Genomic DNA, 19,658 nt, shown 5'->3' with positions numbered 1-19,658 from the left:
TGAGCTCTTTTTCATGATCTGGACTGTCGAGTTAATATGGGTTCCAGCTGATGAGGGCATCCGGGAAATGAAGTATTTGATGGGTCCAAAGGATCGTCCCTGGACGTAACACTTGTGTAAAGTTATATTTTGTATTGAATTTGATAGACGAATGGCAGTTGAGAGAGACGGAACTCTTTACTTGTAAAATATCCAGAATGCTCTGGCCCACTCTGACAAGGAATAGGACCAGACTTTTGTCTCTGGGTAGGAATTTGATAGACGAATGGGAGTTGAGAGAGACGGAACTCATCACTTGTAGAATACCCAGAATGCTCTGGCCCACTCTGACAAGGAATAGGACCAGGACTCTTTTGTCTCTGGGTAGGAATTCGATTAGGCTTTTAACGGCTATAATTACAAAGCACTGTATGAACGTATGGGTTACCCACGTTATAGCTATTGTTGAAGTTGGAGAGGAAGAATCAGTACAATAACTTCTAAGTTACTAATAAATCTAATCAAAGTACCGGTTGGTTCGCACGGGGACCTAAGGAGTCTCGGAAGAATCAGTACAATACCTTCTAAGTTACTGCCCGCCCTTACTAGAGCGTAAACCACTACATCTTGTTAAAGCTCTTTTTCATGATCTGGACTGTCTCTGAGATGTGTCACTAATAAATTTAATCAAAAGTAACGATTGGTTCGCACGGGGACCACCGGAGTCTCTTAGACATCAGAATTATGGAGGGAAATCATTCTCTTTTCATCTATAAATTTCAGCATACGAGGAAAAAGTATTTCTTAGGGTACCACAAAGGAACAGAAGGCCTCCGTGTGAACACCATAAATTGCGAGCAATCCACGTAACCTTACCTAACTTAACATGTCTTACAATAAGGTCGAGAAGTTATTCACCCTTATCGTAGTTGGCGTATACGTCTTACGCCTACGACTTTTTCGTACTAGATTAAAGATAAAATGCAAACTGTTTCTTTAATCTAGTACGAAACTATAGTAGGCATATAAAGTTTACGCCAACCACGATAAGGGGGATTGACAGTCTGTGGCTGTCATGTTGCACCACAATGGAAATTATGCTGGACCATTTGAGGTGTGATTATCTCACGCTTTGGTGCTAAAAAGATCGTGCGATTTGACCCCCCCTAGACTTTTTCACAGCCCAAAATCCACACCAAACGGTGACTTTTTCGGATGTGGAAGTGTTTTCTCACCAAATCACACTTAAAGATATAAGTCTTGTCATAAAATGCCCAATTGTCTTCTACCGCTCCATGCAAGTGAGTTCTTTTTCCCCAACTTTCTTTGAAATTAAGTGTTTTCCGACCTCGTGAGGTGCCAAAATTACAACTAATCTCATTCAAATCTAGAGACTGGTTGGCCAAACCTTCTTGGTTTTAAGTTAAGCCAAATGCCGTCAGACAGGCTGTGTTTGATCGTGTTAGCGACTATTGGAATCTATGCAGATTTATTGCTAGTCGTGTCCTCTGCATATCCATGCTAGTCCAGATTTGTAGCATCCCCAAACAAATGGGACTTTTCTTGCCAATATCACAACTAAACTCATTCAAATCTAGGGACCTGTTGGCCAAGCCTGACAAGAACAGAGAATATGCTTAGTTCTCTCCTCTTCCTTAATGAAGTTACAAACATCGTTGATCATGTTAGCGACTAGTGGAGTCTAAGCAGATTTATTATGCTGCCCAAACAAATGTGCGATATAATACACATTTTCTAGACTTCTGAAGGTTGCTTTGCAATCAGTTAGTATGTGGATATCCCTTGCCATAATTACTACCATAATTGCGCTACCGTAATCTGTTACTCTTTGGGAGGGTCACAAATTCATTTGAATAGATACAACATCTGGGGATACCACCCAATCCTAATGAATAGAAAACTAATTCGGAATCTACATAATTAACAACCAGGAAGACAACTAGTTTAAGATTAATTTCTTTAAGACTAATTAGTTTAGCGTAATCTATCCATCGAGCAGGTATGTTGAGCCTTGGATAGAGTTTCTTCCTTGAGAGATGATCTAATGCAGACAATCAATGAGTCATTCCAATGATTTAATTTGAAAGGAAGAAAGGCGAATTGGTCTGAAATTGTAGGATTTGCTATTGGATACTTTCTCTCCTTTACTGGGAAAGAGAATTTCAATTTCTTCAGTTTTGTCATTGTTATAGACACCCTCTATAACCCGGAAGTCAACTGAAGTTTATTCGTTATAGTTCAGGAATCTTTCTATGGAACTAACTAATGAGTGTAGAGCAGTTTCGATTGATCTATCTTGTAAGCATGTCGAAAATTGGATAGGGTAGCTGGCATAGAATAGACACATATCCAGGAAAGCAACTAAATTATATTCCTTATAGTTCAGGGATCTTTTGTCACTAAACTTAACAAACAACTCGCGGCCACTCAAATCAAGTTGTTGGGCATTGAGGATATCCTGCAATTTCCTGGAAGATAATAACGCGGCAGACGGTGTCAAAGTCCTTCGACAGTATGATCATATTATCACAAGGCCTTTGCTGGGTTAAGCCTTGTGAGATCTGGGTGGCAATGACGGCAATCAACAGTCTTTGCCTCTCGCCTTTGGTCTTTAGCCTTTCTGGTTATAAAGATTGACAATCCTGAAGAAACTGAAATTGTCTTCAAATGTAATGGCGGCCACTCAAAACTCTTCAAGTTGTTGGACATTGAGGATTGCAGGATATCCTGGAAGAGAATAACGTGTCAGATGATGTCAAAGTCCTTGGACAGATCTAACGCCTCGAGGATCGTTCTTTCACAAGGCCTCTACTGGTTTAATCCTACTGAGATTGGGATGGCAATGACATAAATTTAACAGAATCCATGCTTGTGGCGAGCTGCTGGCCGATGACGGATCAGCTGTGGAGATGAGTCTCAAGAGTGTTTGCTTCTCGACTTCCGGGATATAGATTGTGTATCTTTAAGAACGACAATCCTGAAGAACCTGAGATTCTCTTCAACACTAATGGAGGATAGAAAGCATCTCCAACGAAGGCAACCGTTTTTGGGATTTAAAACTTTGGGAATCATTGATACTGTCATTTGTTATTTTGAAAATAGTCCATAAAATCTTAAGTAGAAAGGAAGAAAGGCTTTTGTACTGAAATCTTGATATGATATAATTTTCCTCCTTAAAGCTATAGATAATATTGGATCTCCAGAATGACAAATTTGACAAACTTCTCTAAATCTACTATTTGTTGAAAATCGACTGGTCTAAAATATGTTCTAATGTAGACATCAGTGATTCTTTCTTTCAGCCATGGTTAGTTTGAAGTTTTTTTTTAGTTTGAAGATGCTTTCCGTCCTTTAGGTGTGAAGATAATCTTATATGTCGTCCATTATGAGGGGTGCAATTAAAAAACATCAAACAAATTTCTGCTAAAAATATTGTTTTAGTTTTATTTTATTTAAAGCCAATTGCTCTTACAAATTTGTCCTAAAAATATTGATTTCAATTTCACAAAACTTTCCAGGTGTCAAAAAGAAAGCTTTTGATGTTTGCTGGCGGCTGGTGTCTCGTCTGCTCAAAATGCCCTTTTTAAAAAAAACCACAACAACTTTTGCAGACCCAAAATTATTCATAAAATGCTGGCTATACATACAGTTTAACCAAATTTTAATTCATACAGCTCATTTTTAAAACACAAACCAGTTTAAAAATCCCCCACACACCAGGCTTTCAATTAAACAGGTGCTAAGTTACAACCAAAAGAAAAAAAAGGTCGTGTTTCTTTTTTTGCCACAACAAACCATAACAACATCTCTCCCTTTAAAACAGCACAGAAGAAGAAGAAAAAAAAGAATCTTTTAACTTTTGCACCTGCCCAAAAAGAAAACGCTCAAAATAATATTTTCAAAAAAAAAAAAAAAAAAAAAAAAAAAAGAACAAACTACCTTAGCAACCGAACCATAAATGCAAGTTTGCATGAAAGTAAAATGTTTGGAGTGTAAAAAAAAGAGAAGTATACAAGTATTAAAGTGGAAAAAACAAAGTTTCACTTCAGCACCTTTTTGCAAACGAATTTTTAACGTCTTTGAAATGAAACTGAATATTAAGCTGAAGAAGTAGAAGCTGAAAAAAGTAACGTATACAAATTATTTTGAAGTATACTTAACGGTGAGTTTTTCTCCATCTCAAAAGCAATTATTAAATGACTTTTTGGCACGATTTCTTTAGTTTGTCCTTAAGAATAAAAGTGATGTTAATTATAAGCCACACAGAGCTTAATTTTTTAATAGAAATTAATTTAGTTGCTTAAGAATGGAAATAAAACATTAAATATATTTAATTTCCACCCTCCAAAATGTTACTGATCTTTGTTAACATTCCCCCTAAACCTGACAGCTGGCTGATAATGTTTTGCAAATAAAAAAAACCATACACGTGTAATTATTTTTTGTATTCAATCTCTGTGTTTATCTCCTCTTTCTCTCAGTCTTTACCCCACATTTTACTCTCTCCCCCATTTATTTCAGTTTTTTTTTTGTTGTTGTCTTTTCTTCAAGTTCATTTAACTGCACAAATCATTCATCACAACGTTTTATTACCGGAAAAAACGTACTTGTCAACAAAACATGCAAATGGTGAGAATAATGACCGAGTCAAGACAACAACCCTTTTGCTGCCCCTTCAAGCAGCTCTGCTTGATACTGATCTTTGTCAATATTAATCATCAAAGATTTTTATAAATAACAGCAACTAGAACAGCAACCAGCAACCAACAACAACAATTAACATGTGTACTGACAAGTTTATTTTACGTCAAGTTTTGACAACAACAAACAAAGAATATTGACTCAACGTTTTAAGATGAAAGAAGAGCAAGACGTAGAAAACAAGTGAATGTATCATTAAAAAGGAAAATAATAAATAAAAATAAAGGCGATCGCTATTAAAACAAGAACAAAAAAAATACATTGAAAAGCACGTGGAATATAGAATGAATTTAAGAAAAAAATCTTTAAGTCTGATAAAAGGTTGAAGACTTTATAGATCATTTTCCAAAATACAATAATTTTCGTGTTACAAAGTTCTGGAATCTTTCGCAATGGCTAACTTATGAAAGTACCTCAGTTTCGGTTCATGATTCCCAAAGTTTTATATCCTGAAATCGTTTGCCTTCGTAGGAGAAGCTCTCTCCTCACCTTTAGTGTTGAAGAGAAACTCAGGATCTTCATTAGGTGCCATTCTATATGGCAAACTAATGAAAGTACCTCAGTTTCGGTTCATAATTCCCAAAGTTTTATATCCTGAAATCGGTTGCCTTCGTATGAGATGCTTTCTTCCCGCCTTTAGTGTTGAAGAGAAACTCAGGTTATTCATCAGGTGCCATTCTATATGGCTAACTAATGAAAGTACCTCAGTTTCGGTTCATGATTCCCAAAGTTTTATATCCTGAAATCGGTTGTCTTCGTATGAGATGCTTTCTTCCCCCTTTAGTGTCGAAGAGAAACTCAGGTTATTCAGGATTGCTATTCTATGTCTGACAATTGAAAGTACCTCTGTTTCGTTTCATGATTCCCAAAGGTTTAGGTTCTGAAATCGGTTACCTTTGTATGAGATGCTTTCTTCTCACCTTTAGTGTTGAAGAGAAACTCAGGTTATTCAGGATTGCCATTCTTTATGGCTAACTATTGAAAGTACCTCAGTTTCGGTTCATGATTCCCAAAGTTTTAGGTCCTGAAATCGTTTGCCTTCGTATGAGATGATTTCTTCCCCCTTTAGTGTCGAAGAGAAACTCAGGTTATTCAGGATTGCTATTCTATGTCTGACTATTGAAAGTACCTCTGTTTCGTTTCATGATTCCCAAAGGTTTAGGTCCTGAAATCGGTTACCTTTGTATGAGATGCTTTCTTCTCACCTTTAGCGTTGAAGAGAAACTCAGGTTATTCAGGATTGCCATTCTTTATGGCTAACTAATGAATGTGCAGCAGTTTAGGTTCATGATTCCCAAAGTTTTAGGTCCTGAAATCGGTTGTCTTCGTATGAGATACTTTCTTCACCGCATTTAGTGTTGAAGAGAAACTCAGGTTCTTCATCAGGTGCCATTCTATATGGCTAACTATTGAAAGTACCTCAGTTTCGGTTCATGATTCCCAAAGTTTTATATCCTGAAACCGGTTACCTTCGTATGAGATGCTTTCTTAACCCTTTAGTGTTGAAGAGAAACTCAGGTTATTCAGGATTGCTATTCTATGTCTGACTATTGAAAGTACCTCTGTTTCGTTTCATTATTCCCAAAGGTTTAGGTCCTGAAATAGGTTACCTTTGTATGAGATGCTTTCTTCTCACCTTTAGTGTTGAAGAGAAACTCAGGATCTTCAAGAATGCCATTCTATTTGGCAAACTAATGAAAGTTCCTCAGTTTCGGTTCATGATTCCCAAAGTTTTAGGTCCTGAAATCGTTTGCCTTCGTATGAGATGCTTTCTTCCCTCCTTTAGTGTTGAAGAGAAATTCAGGTTCTTCAATATTGCCATTTTCTAAGACTCTATATCCAGGAAGTCGAAAGGCAAAGACTGTAGAGACTGTTCTCCACAGCTGACCCGTCATCTGCCAGCAGGTAGTCACCAGAATGGATTCAGTTAAATGCACAGCACATTAACAGCATTTACCGTCATTGACACCTTGATCTCACAAGGCTTAAACCAGCAGAGGCCTTGTGAAAGGGCGATCTTCGTGCTGCTAGACCTTTTGCCACGTTATACTCTTCCGGGATATCCTGCAATCCTCAATGCCCAACAATTTGAAAAGATTTTAGTGGCCGCCTTTAGTGTTGAAGACAATATCAGTTTCTTCAGGCTTGTCATTCTGGAAGACACACTCTATATCCAGCAAGGCTAAAGACCAAAGGCAATACTCTTCTCCCCAACTGACCGGCCACCTGCCAACAAGCTCGTTACCAGCATGAATTCCGTTAAATACATAGCACAACAACAGCATTTACGTCATTGCCATCCTGAATTAACAAGGATTAAACCAGCAGAAGCCTTGTGAAAGAACAATCCTCGTGGCGCTAGACCTGTCGAAGGCCTCCGATACCGTCTGCCTCGTTATTGTCTTCCAGGATATCCTGCCGCCTTTATTGTTGAAGACCATCTCAGATTGTCATTCTTGAAGACACACTCTATATCCAGGAAGGCTAAAGACCAAAGTCGATAGGCAAAAACTTTTGAGACTCTTTTCCCCACCATGGATTCCGTAAAATGCACAGCTCAATACCCTCATTGCCACCCAAATCTCACAAGGGCTTGTGAAAAGATTACCCTCCTGTCGAAGGCCTTCAACACCGTCTGCCGCATTATTCTCTTCCAGGATATTGCAGGATATTCTCAATGCCCAACAACTTGAAGAGCTATGTAAAGTTTAGAGACAAAAAATCGCGGAACTATAGAAAGATCCCTGAACTATAAGGAATATATTTTAGTTGCCTTTTTGGATATGTGTCATTTTTATGACAGCTACTCTATCCAATGTTCAACATGCTTACACGAAATATAGATCTACCTAAACAGCGTTACACTGATTAGTAGTTCTATTGAAAGATCCCTGAACTCTAACGATTACACTTTAGTTGCCTGAAGAAAGTGAAATTCTCTTCATCAATAAAGTATAGAATGTATCTCCTTTCAAATTAAAATTGAGGCACGAATCATTGATGTCTGCATTAGAACATCTCTCAAGCCCGATATTCTATCCAAGGCTCAACATCCTGGCTCGAAGTATAGGTTTAGAGAAACTATACTAAACTCATTAGTTAGTCATATAGAAAGATTCCTAAACTATAGTTGCCTTGCTGGATATAGAGGATGCTTCCTGTTGATCACGCAGTTTCGGAATTCGTTCACTATGCTTGGGGTTTCATCTTCGTATTTCGATCACCAATCCATAGAGTTAAACAAGTAGATCCTCAGAACGTGGTCCACCGAGTCGCCACTCCTGGTTTACTCTAAACTCCCCGCACCTCCAAAAGGAGTTCAAGTGATATCATATGCAGATGACTGCAGCATAATGTCAACGGGCCATAACATTGATGACCTATGCGATCTCGGAGAAATACATAATTTCTCCACTGCAGATAACCAGAAGCTAAATCTAACGAAGTCTTCCACAATACTCTTTGCCAACTAAACGAAGGAGGTAAATCTCAACCTCGATGTTGTAGTCGATGGAGCCCAAATTCCAACTGTGCACCACCACAAATTTTGGAGGTTCCTTTTTAACAGTGAATTTACCTTCTCAGATCATAGCTCATGCCACTACAATCATGCATAAATTGTGAATAAAAACCTGGTTCTCAAAGCGACTGCCGGCTGCACATAGGGAATGGATAATGAAATCTACAAGATGATTGGTCGGTCGGTCCAGTGTGGTCACCTTCGCTTAGTGAAACCCAGTGAAACCCAGTGAAAAATATTCAAATATTCCATCTACACGTGGAAACGAGGGTTCTTTTAGTAATGAAACACAACGTCATGTTGTCGCAACAGTTCATCTTGGGATGTCTTCGGAGAAGTCAGGTATATGTATCAGGAAGGATCATCGTGTATACGAGGAAAACATACATCCATTGGATGGCAAATCGTATACGGCAGCTTTGAACCTCACTCATAGAGTTGCAGAAGCCCCAGACAAAAAAAAATTGTATAGTTTACACTGTTACTACAATAACAACCAAAGTGGTGACAACGACCCTTTCGCTACCGCTGTAAAAGACCGAAATACTCTTTCAGATTCCAATATATCTTTATAATTCCGTAAAATTTAAACTGTTAAGACTTCCAATGATAAGACATTTATACAGACACGCCGTGGAGTGACCACCAATTTCCAATTCTAGACACGCCTTGGAGTGACCTCCAATTTATTATTTTTCGCCCACTTTCAATGAATTTACACGATATTTTCTATATTTGATGGTAATTTTGTTTACGTCCACTTCTATGTGTATGCAAACCTTGAAGCGTTTCACATAAAATTTGACACACACAACGTTGAACGATTGAAATGATAGAAATCTGTTGGATGCCACGCCCCTTTTTACATCTTAGTTATTTTCTCAATGTGTATGCAAAGCCTGAAGCTTTTCACATAAAATTTGACACAAACAATGGTCAACGATTATAACAGAATTTTGTTGCATGTCACGCCCCTATTTACGCCCACTTTTTGTAACGATACAGCTTGTCGAAGGCCTATGACAGGAGGATCATCTTTTCACAAGGCCTCAGCTGTGTTAAGCCTTGTGAGATCTGGGCGGCAATGACGGAATTCATTCAGGTGACTGGTCAGCTGGTGAGAAGAGTCTCTAGAGTATTTGCCTCTCGTCTTTGGTCTTGATTGTTTTACATTTCAATAAATTAATCTACCTTAATTCTAAAGCTTAATTATAACTATTCAAAACTTATAGCTAGAATTAAAGCTAATTGATCTCTAGTGAGAGAGTTGATGTGATGTCAGCTCTAGGATAACTTGATGGTAATTGGCTTCATACGAGAAGTCTAGCAGGTGGTTTCGAATGAATTTTTAGTTTTGCAGAATCACATGCAGGATATTCTGGCCCAACACCATCTGCAACAAACACGGATCTCTGGAAATTGACTAATAAGGAATACATATTGCAACAAATCAAATGCAGAAAATGGAGGTGGTTCGGTCATACTATCAAGAAGATGCTGGATAGTATTACAAGGCTCAAGAACACCTGGAAATGCACGATACTCCAAGAACGAAGACAATGCAATCTTACATGGCAAGCCCTGAAAACAACATTAGAAACCGAGTAAGATGGAGATGCCTTGTGAAAGCCAAATACTCCATAGAGAGAGGTAATGAAGAAGAAATAAAAAATTCCAATAAATTTCTTGGATCTTTCGTTTTATAGCTCAATTTTTCTAGGGACTAGGTACTGGACTATGACTGCTTTTAGGCCTTTACTGTTTTTCAACTGCTACGAATAAACATTGTTCTTGTTGGGGTTTAAGTATTGAGAGATGAGAGTCGCTGTAATAATTCACGAGTCTTCCTGATGGAAAAAACTTTCGGTTGACCCAACTGTCTGTCCCTGGTTTGACAAACTTTGACCGTTTGCGACTCGGCTCCTTGGGGAGCAAAGGTCCATCTGTAGTCGTAATGAGATTTTTCTATTGTTGTCCTCATAAAACAGTTTAGGAAACCCGCGCAATGTCGTATATAAACAGTAAGTTTTCAAATAATGAAATTCATTTTTTTTTCCAAAATTTATTGAAAATTGTTTTCATTATTTTCATTCATTAAAATAATATAAATATGATTTATTTATACAATTTGTTTATATAACAAATTCTACATTATTGTATGTAATAAATCAAGGCACCTTGAACCCCTAGACCTACCTACTCTCTCTGATATGGTGTCAAATGTCTGTTTGTCTGACAGTTTGTTCGTCCGTTTAGTCTGTCTTATTTCTAATAATTGCGTTGTTAAATGACTTTGGTTTGTTGTTGTTGTTGTTTTTTTCCACACATACTGTTAACTGTGATTTGTTGTAGCTGTTTCTGTTGCTGTTTTTTTTTTTTTTTTTTTGTTAATTTCTGTGTGTATTTGCGATTTTAACGATTTATTTACATTTTTTTTCTTGCTTTGTTGTTGATGAAATGCAATTTTCTTTTGTTTGGTATGAGTGCTTGTTTCTCTTACTTTGTGTGTGTGTCAGTCAGTTTGAGTTTATAATTTTTCTTCAAATAATAATAAATACATTATTTGTTGTTGTCAGTTTTTTCTTTTTTTTTTTGGTGTGTGTGTGTGTCTGTCAAACGGAAATTCCACTTAAATATATTATTGTTTTTTTTTATTATTTATTTATTAATTTTTCTTTTTCTCATTCATTCAATCATTCATACATTTTGGCTGTGCCATTTCTTCGTTGGTGATTATTTACATTAATGTCGTAGTCAGTCGAAAAATTATTTTATTTTTCCATTATTTTTGTTCAATGACTTTGCAAAATAGTCATTTCATAATAAAAATTACAATTTTCTAGAATTTATTAACATTCTTAAGAGTTGTTCTGACTAAAAAGCTTAGATTTCCTAGAACTTGCAAACATTCTGTGGAGTTGTTTGACAATTAAAATATGTTAGCAAAATAAGTGGTTTTGTGCATTATCACAGCATTATCCAACTTATTCACTCGTAACTAGAGGGCTAAAATCAGCAGAGGCTTGTGAACCTAGAACTTGAGCTGACGAAGGCCATCGAAACTCTTCCAAAATATCTTGCTTTCACAAAGAGTTAAAGAAGGTCTCATGCATGCCGCATAGTCCTTGCTGTCCCCAAACTTATGCCCAGCATGCTGGTCTCATGACACCTCCACATAATTCACTATCAAATCTGCCAATATAATTTTTTTTTGTCCAGAACGTGACATTCGTACGACCTTAAAGTGAAAATAAAAATAAAGAAATCCATTTTTTTATTTATATTTTTCGATAACATTTTTTTAGAACTAGGTTTTATGCAAAATATAGGTTTTATAGATGAATTGTTAGCAATGTATTTACAGTAATCATGGTATGTGACAAAAAAAATAGAGCTCATTTTCAACTACCTCTAGAAAAATGCTAAAATTGGCGAATTGAAACATAATTTGTTACATAAATTCTTTTACAAACTTTAGTATGATTTGTCACGCGACATTCGTGATAGATTTTCCCATCATGTGTGTAAAACCGTAACTAGTTTTTCAGTTAAATCAACTAAATTATGATAAAATCAGCGCATGGAAAAATAATTTATTAAAGAAATATATAAATTTATGTAACAGTCTTTAGTATGATTTGTCACGCGACATTCGTATCCAGAAATATTCCACCCTTATGTTAGTAATGCAGATTTTTCATGTAAATTCAAAACAAAATTTCATTAACTATAAAGAAAAACTACGTATTCATTATGTATATTATTTGATATATAAGATAATTTACATAATTTATTAACGATAAAAGACATTTAAGTTAGTATGTAATTACTTAACGTCCCATTACTCCTAAACTAAGAGATACTAACTGTTAACACAAAAAAATATTAAAATATATGCTGTTGTCATGATCTTGATTTATGCCAGTTACATTTATAATCACGAACGTGACAAACTTTGAAACTCAAAACAAAACTTTTTAATTATAATTATGGAAGCTATTAACACAAACATATGTTAAAATAAAAGCTGTTGTCATTATCTTGATGTATGCCAATTATATTTACGATCACGATCGTGACAATCTTTTGAATTATGGGAGCTATTAACACACAAAAAAATATTTAAATAGAGGCTGTTGCCATGTTCATGATTTAAGTTACATTTACGATCACGAACGTGACAGACTTAGGAAATCAAAAAATTTTTTATATATTGCCAGCTATTAACACACAAAAAATTATTAAAATATCAGCTATTTTTATGACCATGTTTTAATCCAGTTACACCTACAATCACGAACGTGACAAACATTGAATTATAATTAAGGGTGATATTAACACAAAAAATATTAAATAAAAAGCTGTTATCATGATCTTGATTTATGCCAATGACAATTGTGATCATGAACGTGACAACATTTAAATTAAGGGAGATATTAACATACAAAAATTATTAAAATAGAGGATGTTTTCATGACCTAAATTAATGCCAATTATATTTACGATCACGAACGTGACAAGATTTAAAAAATCAAAACAAGCTTTAGAATTATAATTAAGGGAACTATTAACACACAAAAAAATTATTAAAATAGAAGCTGTTGTCATTATAAATAAATGAAACAATTAACACTTAGAAATTATTAAAATAGAAGCTATTGTCAAGTTCTTATGAACGTGACAAAAATTTGAATTATAAATAACGAAATAATTAACACTTAGAAATTATTAAAATAGACACTGTTTTCATGATCTTGATTTATGCCAATTACATTTATGATCACGAACGTGACAAAATAAAATATTTAGGGTGTTTCTTATATGCAGTAACTTGACTTTTTACTTAAAGTCAATAAATTTTGATTTGTATTAAAATATTCAGCCACTTTATTAGAAAGGTAACGAACGGAGGTAATCAGTGACCTTAAGAACTTGCTGTTGACATTGAAGTTCTGGCTAAAGTCGTTCTCAAAGAAATATGGGTCCAAAATCAACCACAAACAGTGACTTTTTTGAGATGCACTGGAAACTCTGGATATTGCCCAAAATTACATTACAGATTTTCCATTTTGATAAAATAATTTTGTTATTTGCTTGTTTTATTAAAAGCTCTATCTCCCAAGGTTATTTGACAAAACAATCTTCATAAATGTCAGCCTATACGACAGATGTAGCTTCAACAACGTGTCCGATGATATCAACTGTGAAAATTTAGAGGTCCCTTTATTAAAAATTTCGATAGTTTCATTCCCTTCACCTTCGTGAGAAGGGTATATATAAGTTTGTAATTTCTACATTTTTCATTTGCGACCCTACAAAGTATATATCATAGACTAACATAGACCCGAATCAGCTGTTTTTAGCAATATGGCGGAGGCAAACAAAAAAAATTTACGAAAAATTAACAAAAGAAAATGTATAATAACATATAAATTTATCTTTCTATATCTCGTCTCACACACTCATCGATTTTTTACTACATTTTATTTTTTCTCTCGCTCTAAGATCTCCCTAAATGGTGGAATTGAAAAAATGGTAAGCAAAAAATGTAAACAAAACCATATGGTTCGATATTACTATTTTGACAGCTGTCAATGGTTTCTTATCTGGGTATCTGTGGTATATATATTCTGGATCCTTATAGATAGAGGAGTCGATTAAGCCATGTCCGTCTGTCTGTCTGTTGAAATCAATTTTCTGAAGATCCCAGATATCTTCGGAATCCAAATCTTCAATAATTCTGTCAGACATGCTTTCGAGAAGTTTGTTATTTAAAATCACCCAGAACAAATTAAATTTTTGACCAATTTTTGACCTATATCTGGATTACAAATTCAGTAATATAGACAATATGGATAACTAATGATAGATATTTCAAAGACCTTTGCAAGGATATATATAGACCAAGTTGGACCTACAATGGGTCAAAATCGGAAAAATATTTTTTAACCCTATTTTTTTTTCATCAAAATTTTTTTTTCGCTAAATATTAGAAAAAAAATTTTAAAAACAAAAACAAAATTTTTAAAAAAAGAAAAATTTTAAAAACAATTCGAAAAGTTTTTTTTCCATTTGCAACGATTCATATAAGACGATAGTAACTTGGACCTACAATGGGTCAAAATAAATAAATATTAAAAAAAAAAATTAAAAAAAAAAACAAAAAAATTAAAAAAACAATTCCAAAATTTTTTTTCCATAAAATGAAAAAACTGCAAAAAAAAATTTTGTTTACCTAAAAATATTCAAAATTTTTATTTTGAAGCATGGTAGAACCAACCAGGTACAATTATTAGGGAGAGTTTTCAATATTTACCCCTGCAACGTCAAATAACGCATTTACTCTCATCACTTTTTATTTTGTTTTCGCAATGTTTTGCACGTTATATTAAAACTAACACATATTTATTTGGAAAAAATTAAATTTGAATTGAATATTTCACGAAAAAAAGTAAATACACAAAAATTTGTTTAATTAATTTATTTTTGTCTTAGACATTTCGTTTGGTTTTTTTCTAATTTTCTTTTGTTTGACGTTATAGGGAATGTATAATTGAGAACGTACTTTTTAATAATTGTACCTTGCTTGTTCTGCCATGATTTTGAAGTATAATTTGGTGAAGGGCACGGCCAAATATAGCTCTCTTACTTGTTTTTTAAAAAATAATGTTAGACAAGTTCATTAGTTTTTTTTTTTTTGCTCAACTTGATTTAAATTGGGACAAATCTAATTTCTGGGCATCAAATATATCTGAAGTTGAAAGCTAATTCTATCATAACTTTGATATATGGAAAATTCCACGAGAATAACTACCACGACTGAAAACACAAAAAACATTGAAAATTTTTTTCAAGATGATTTGAGTAGAAGAAAATAAAAAAATTTGAATACTATGGAAAGTATTTAGATCATATTACAACATATTAAAGACAAAAATAATATTTTAATTTTTAATGTTTTAGGCTAAAATTGCGGCGAAAACTAGGCTCCCAATTAGCTTGTAGTATTAAATGAATTTGACTCTGATTGATTTTTTGCTGTTGTCAAATTGTTTATTGAAACCGAATGTATATTTTCTATTCACTTTTTTTAGTTTTTGTATACATATATTTACAGAATATATGTGGTTTTATTATAAGAGAAAAATCTGTCACGTACGATAAAAGAAAACATAAAGTCCCTCGAATATTTTCGCATATTTCTACATGTACCTCAAAATGAATTCCGTTTTATGTCACGTACGATATACCCTTATTTCGCTCGATATTTTGGACAACAATATTTCGAAAGAACTTTTTATTATTTTAAAATATAGTATCCTCTGAATGGAACATAATGACCAAATTATTTTTCAGATACTCTTATTTTTGCAAAATCTATCCCACTTTATAGGTGTACAAATGTCACGTACGATGATATGGAATTGCCCTATGTTATATTCGAAATAGCTTTAAACATAAAATATCCCAAATTTTTATCAAATTTGGAATCCAGGCGCGGATCCAGAGGGGGGGAAATTCGAATTCCTCCCCCCCAAAACCGAAAAGTTTTCATATAAAAAAAGAAAAATGAAGAACAAATTTTAATTTACAAAACCCCCCCCTCCCCCAAATGATTGAACTGGAACCGCGCCTTCTGGAACCATAACAAATTTTTAATTTTGACGAATTTTATTTAAAATCTATTTTTAGTATCATGTCCTAAAAAAATGTAACACTGGTGTAAAATTTGTTAATGATTCAAAGTAGAGCCAACATTTTTTTTGTAAATTCTTTCACTATGAGTTTAATTTTTTTTTTATTTTTCTTAGTTTTTTAATTTAACCTAAATATTAGTTCTTTTTTATTGTACATATTACCTTAAAAATATTGATATTTTTAAAAAAAAAAAAAAATCTAGAAAACTTGTCTGCAAAATAACAGCTGATTAAGCAAAAACAACAAAGTATCAAAGAAACTTAAGAGAATTTTGAAAATACAAACTAAAGAGCGTCGTAGAAAACAGAAAAAGAAAAGAGAGTTTTAATAAAAGTCTTATATTAAGTATAATATCCTTAAAAATTTTATTAAATTTTTACAAAATACTTACATTTTTTTGTAGCAATTTTATTAATATAATCCAAAGTATGTTGATTTATTTTACAATTTTGAAAGAAATTGTTAAGTTTTTGCTGGATTCCAAAGGAATAATGAGGGAAATTCTAAAAATTCTCTTCGAATGTAGGGGAATTTTTGTTGTTGTTGTTTCTTTTATAGCTTTGTGATGTTTTTGTTAATAATAATAATAATGTTATTGTTGTTTGTTGTTTTGTATCCTGTTAAAAATACAATAACAAAAAACACAAAGCTAGAGAGTTGTAATAAAATGACGTTAACACGATTTAACACATTCTTTAGACACCATCTTATTTCTACAATAACAGCAACTACACAATTTTAATTAATAATGAAGTTAAAGTTGAGGGCAATGATGATAATGAAGATATCAATGATAATGATGATGATGAAAGTTGAGGCAGATTTACACTAATAACAATAAAATTAGTAAAATTTGTTTAGCTGAATTACAATTTTTTGTTGAGTGTAGGCTAAATAATAATTGCCAATGAACTGCGTGCGCGTTCCACAAAGCAGAGCAGTAGCCGTAGACGCTGATTTAGCAGCAGCACCAGCTCAAAGGCAACAAAAACATTGCTTTGCTTACTCTTCTTTTTTTTCTTTCATAAGCTTCTTCTTTTTCCACTTTTTTGTGTTTTTCTACTTTAAAATTTTGTTGTTTTTTTTTTCTCATAAAAACATGAAAAAATAATAAAAAAGAAAAACAGTTCACTTTAATTTATTTGCTTTACAAATATTTTCTTTAGCACTTTCTTTTTTTTATATATTTTTATTACTTTGTTTGTTTTGTGTTTGATTATACTTAAATTCTTGTTGCTTTGTTTAATTTTCTATAGAAATTTTATTATGTATTTTTATTTGTAATTTAATATTTCATTATTTTTCTTTTAAAAATTCACAAACACACACATTTTTTTATGGGCGACGTCGTCGTCGTTTGATACTTTTCTTCTTTTCCTCTTCTTTTTTTCATCCACAACTTTGCTTTTGCTATTTTATTTGTTGTATGTTTTTTTGCTTTTTTTCAATATTTATCTATATAATTTTTCGTTTTAAGGCTTATTTATTTCTTGTGGTTATTTATTTATTTAATTTCTTAGGTTTTTTCTCTTTACTTTTTGTGGCATTAACAAATTTCTTTTTAATTTTTCTTTTTTTTCGTTTTCAACTAAAACACAAAAGAACGTCACACACAAACTTTACATACAATCAGTACCAAAGTGCTGTTGTTGTTGTTATTAGTGTTTTTTTTTTTGTTGTTGGTTGTTTGGGGGAAGGGTCGCGTACGAAGTAGTGTGAGCGAGAGAGACAGCGAGCGAGCAATATCAAAGAAGGAAAAAAAACACACACAAAAAACGTATGAAATGGTTAACAATAAAAAAAAAAATGGAAAAAAATTTACCGCCGCACGGCGTTGTCTTCAGCAATTTGTGTCAGGTGAAATTTTAAATGCATTTTTTCGCCTTATTTCTAGCATTTAGCTTTAGAATTTCATAAAATCCTGCTAACCCGCATATTCGTCTCAATGAATTTCACAAATTTGTGTAATTTTTCAATGATTTTTAACGAAATAATTAAATTTTTCTTTTAAGCCACACAAAATATAAAAAAATTCACACTTTTTTTCTTTATTTCACACCGACACAATGATACATTATTCTTGCAAGCAATATAAAGGAACAGCAACACAAAGAAAACTACGAAAAATATCCCTTTTTTCCCATCACCAAAATACAACGCTGTAAGAAATAATGGGGAAATTCCATAAACAACTAGAGATGGTAGTGGAAAACTCCGCAATAAAACAAACAAAATAAATTAATTGCATTAAATTTTTTTAAAATATATTAAAACAGCTTTATTTATTTAGTTAACTAATGATTTCCTTTATTTATTTATTTATTAAAAAATCCTAAAATAAAATTTCCCTTAAGGGAATTATTCAACAGAGTTGCTTTTCTTAATACAAACGGTTAGCTAGTGTTGCCACTTGTTACATTTTTGTATTGTTTCCCTTCAATTATAGCTAAAACTGGCCGTTAATTTTAAATGAATGAAAATTTAGGTTTAAATTATAAAAAAAAGTAACGACTATATTAAAATGGCATAAAAATTAAAAAAAAAACATTTTGTGCCTAATAACAGTAACAAAATTAGAATAAAATGGAAAATTTAAAAATTTGTTTAATGAAAACACAAAGTCTGATTATTTGTTAACTAATAGTTGTACTGTCGTTTAAAATTCTTTTTGTATGAAAACTGTCAGTATAACTATTAGTTAACACATAACCAGGGGTTATATATATTTCCCGTTGATCCCATAAGGAGTATAGGGTCTCAATAAATTGCTTGAAAATATTTCTGTCTTGTGCTAACGCTTTCACTTCGCTGCAGCCCTTTCCCGTTTCGGATATTTCTGTATTGATTTGCCTTCTCCACGTATGAGGATTCCACTCAATTGTGATGTCATTCCATGGCCTTCTCAATGTATGGCCAATTCATCACCATTTACGACTTCGTATTTCTAAAGCTATGAGCTGTTGATTGGATTGTTCCCAGAGCACAATTTTATTCCCAGAGCCAGTTTATCTCAGCAAGATCCTGCGAAGACACTTGTTCACAAACATCATAATCCTTTTCATGTCTCCAGGAGTATCTTGCCACGTCTCACAACCGTAAAGAGGAGTGGATTTCACATTCGTATTAAATATGGTTAACTTTGTACGATGGAAAAGGGAAGACGAATTCCAAATATATCTTAAACAATCGTTAGTTTTTCGCGCTATCTGTATAGGGTTTTCAATGTCTTCTTCCGACTCGTCGTTTTTGGAAATTATGCTCCTAAGATAACAATAATCGCTGACATCTTCTATTTGAGTGAGGCTAATTTTAAATAACTTTTGAGACGTCGAATTAACTCGAAGGATTTTGGTTTTAGCAGTATTTATTTTAAGGCCAGCTGCATCTGTTTTTGTTGTCATTAAACAGAGACACAGCCTTGCCGAGCACCGATTTCAAACTTTACCGTTCTACTTAGCCAGGCGGGAATCCAGTGGGGGTGAAATAGGAAATTTCCCCCACCAAAACCGAAAAATTTTCATATAAAAAAGGAATAAATAGAAAAATGTAGATCAAATTATAATTTCCACAACCACCCACCCCCACCCCCTACGGTTGACCTGGATCCCCGCCTGTACTTAGCACTGCTCTTATCTTAATCTGGTGTCACCCTAATTGAAATAATTTTGGCGATTATTTGAGCGATGTCCTTGTTGACAATGCAGAGCAAAGTAATACCAGTTATTTGGGTTTGTAAGAT

The 19,658-nt window shown here is 33.5% G+C and overlaps 1 protein-coding gene across 1 annotated transcript in view; it reads right to left on the bottom strand.

Annotated features, from left to right (window-relative positions):
- Positions 1-18,017, bottom strand: part of mnb (minibrain) — a 122,736-nt gene extending 104,719 nt beyond the window's left edge. The window contains exon 1 of the mRNA XM_065510388.1: positions 16,311-18,017. The gene's annotated coding sequence lies outside the window, so the exon portion shown is untranslated. The remainder of the gene's footprint in view (positions 1-16,310) is intronic.
- Positions 18,018-19,658: the final 1,641 nt, after the last annotated feature.

The sequence above is a fragment of the Calliphora vicina genome, chromosome 4, assembly GCF_958450345.1.
Source record: "Calliphora vicina chromosome 4, idCalVici1.1, whole genome shotgun sequence".
Lineage (NCBI taxonomy): Eukaryota > Metazoa > Arthropoda > Insecta > Diptera > Calliphoridae > Calliphora > Calliphora vicina.
Note: the sequence above shows the minus strand (reverse complement) of the source record. Positions and strands in the feature narration are given on the sequence as shown.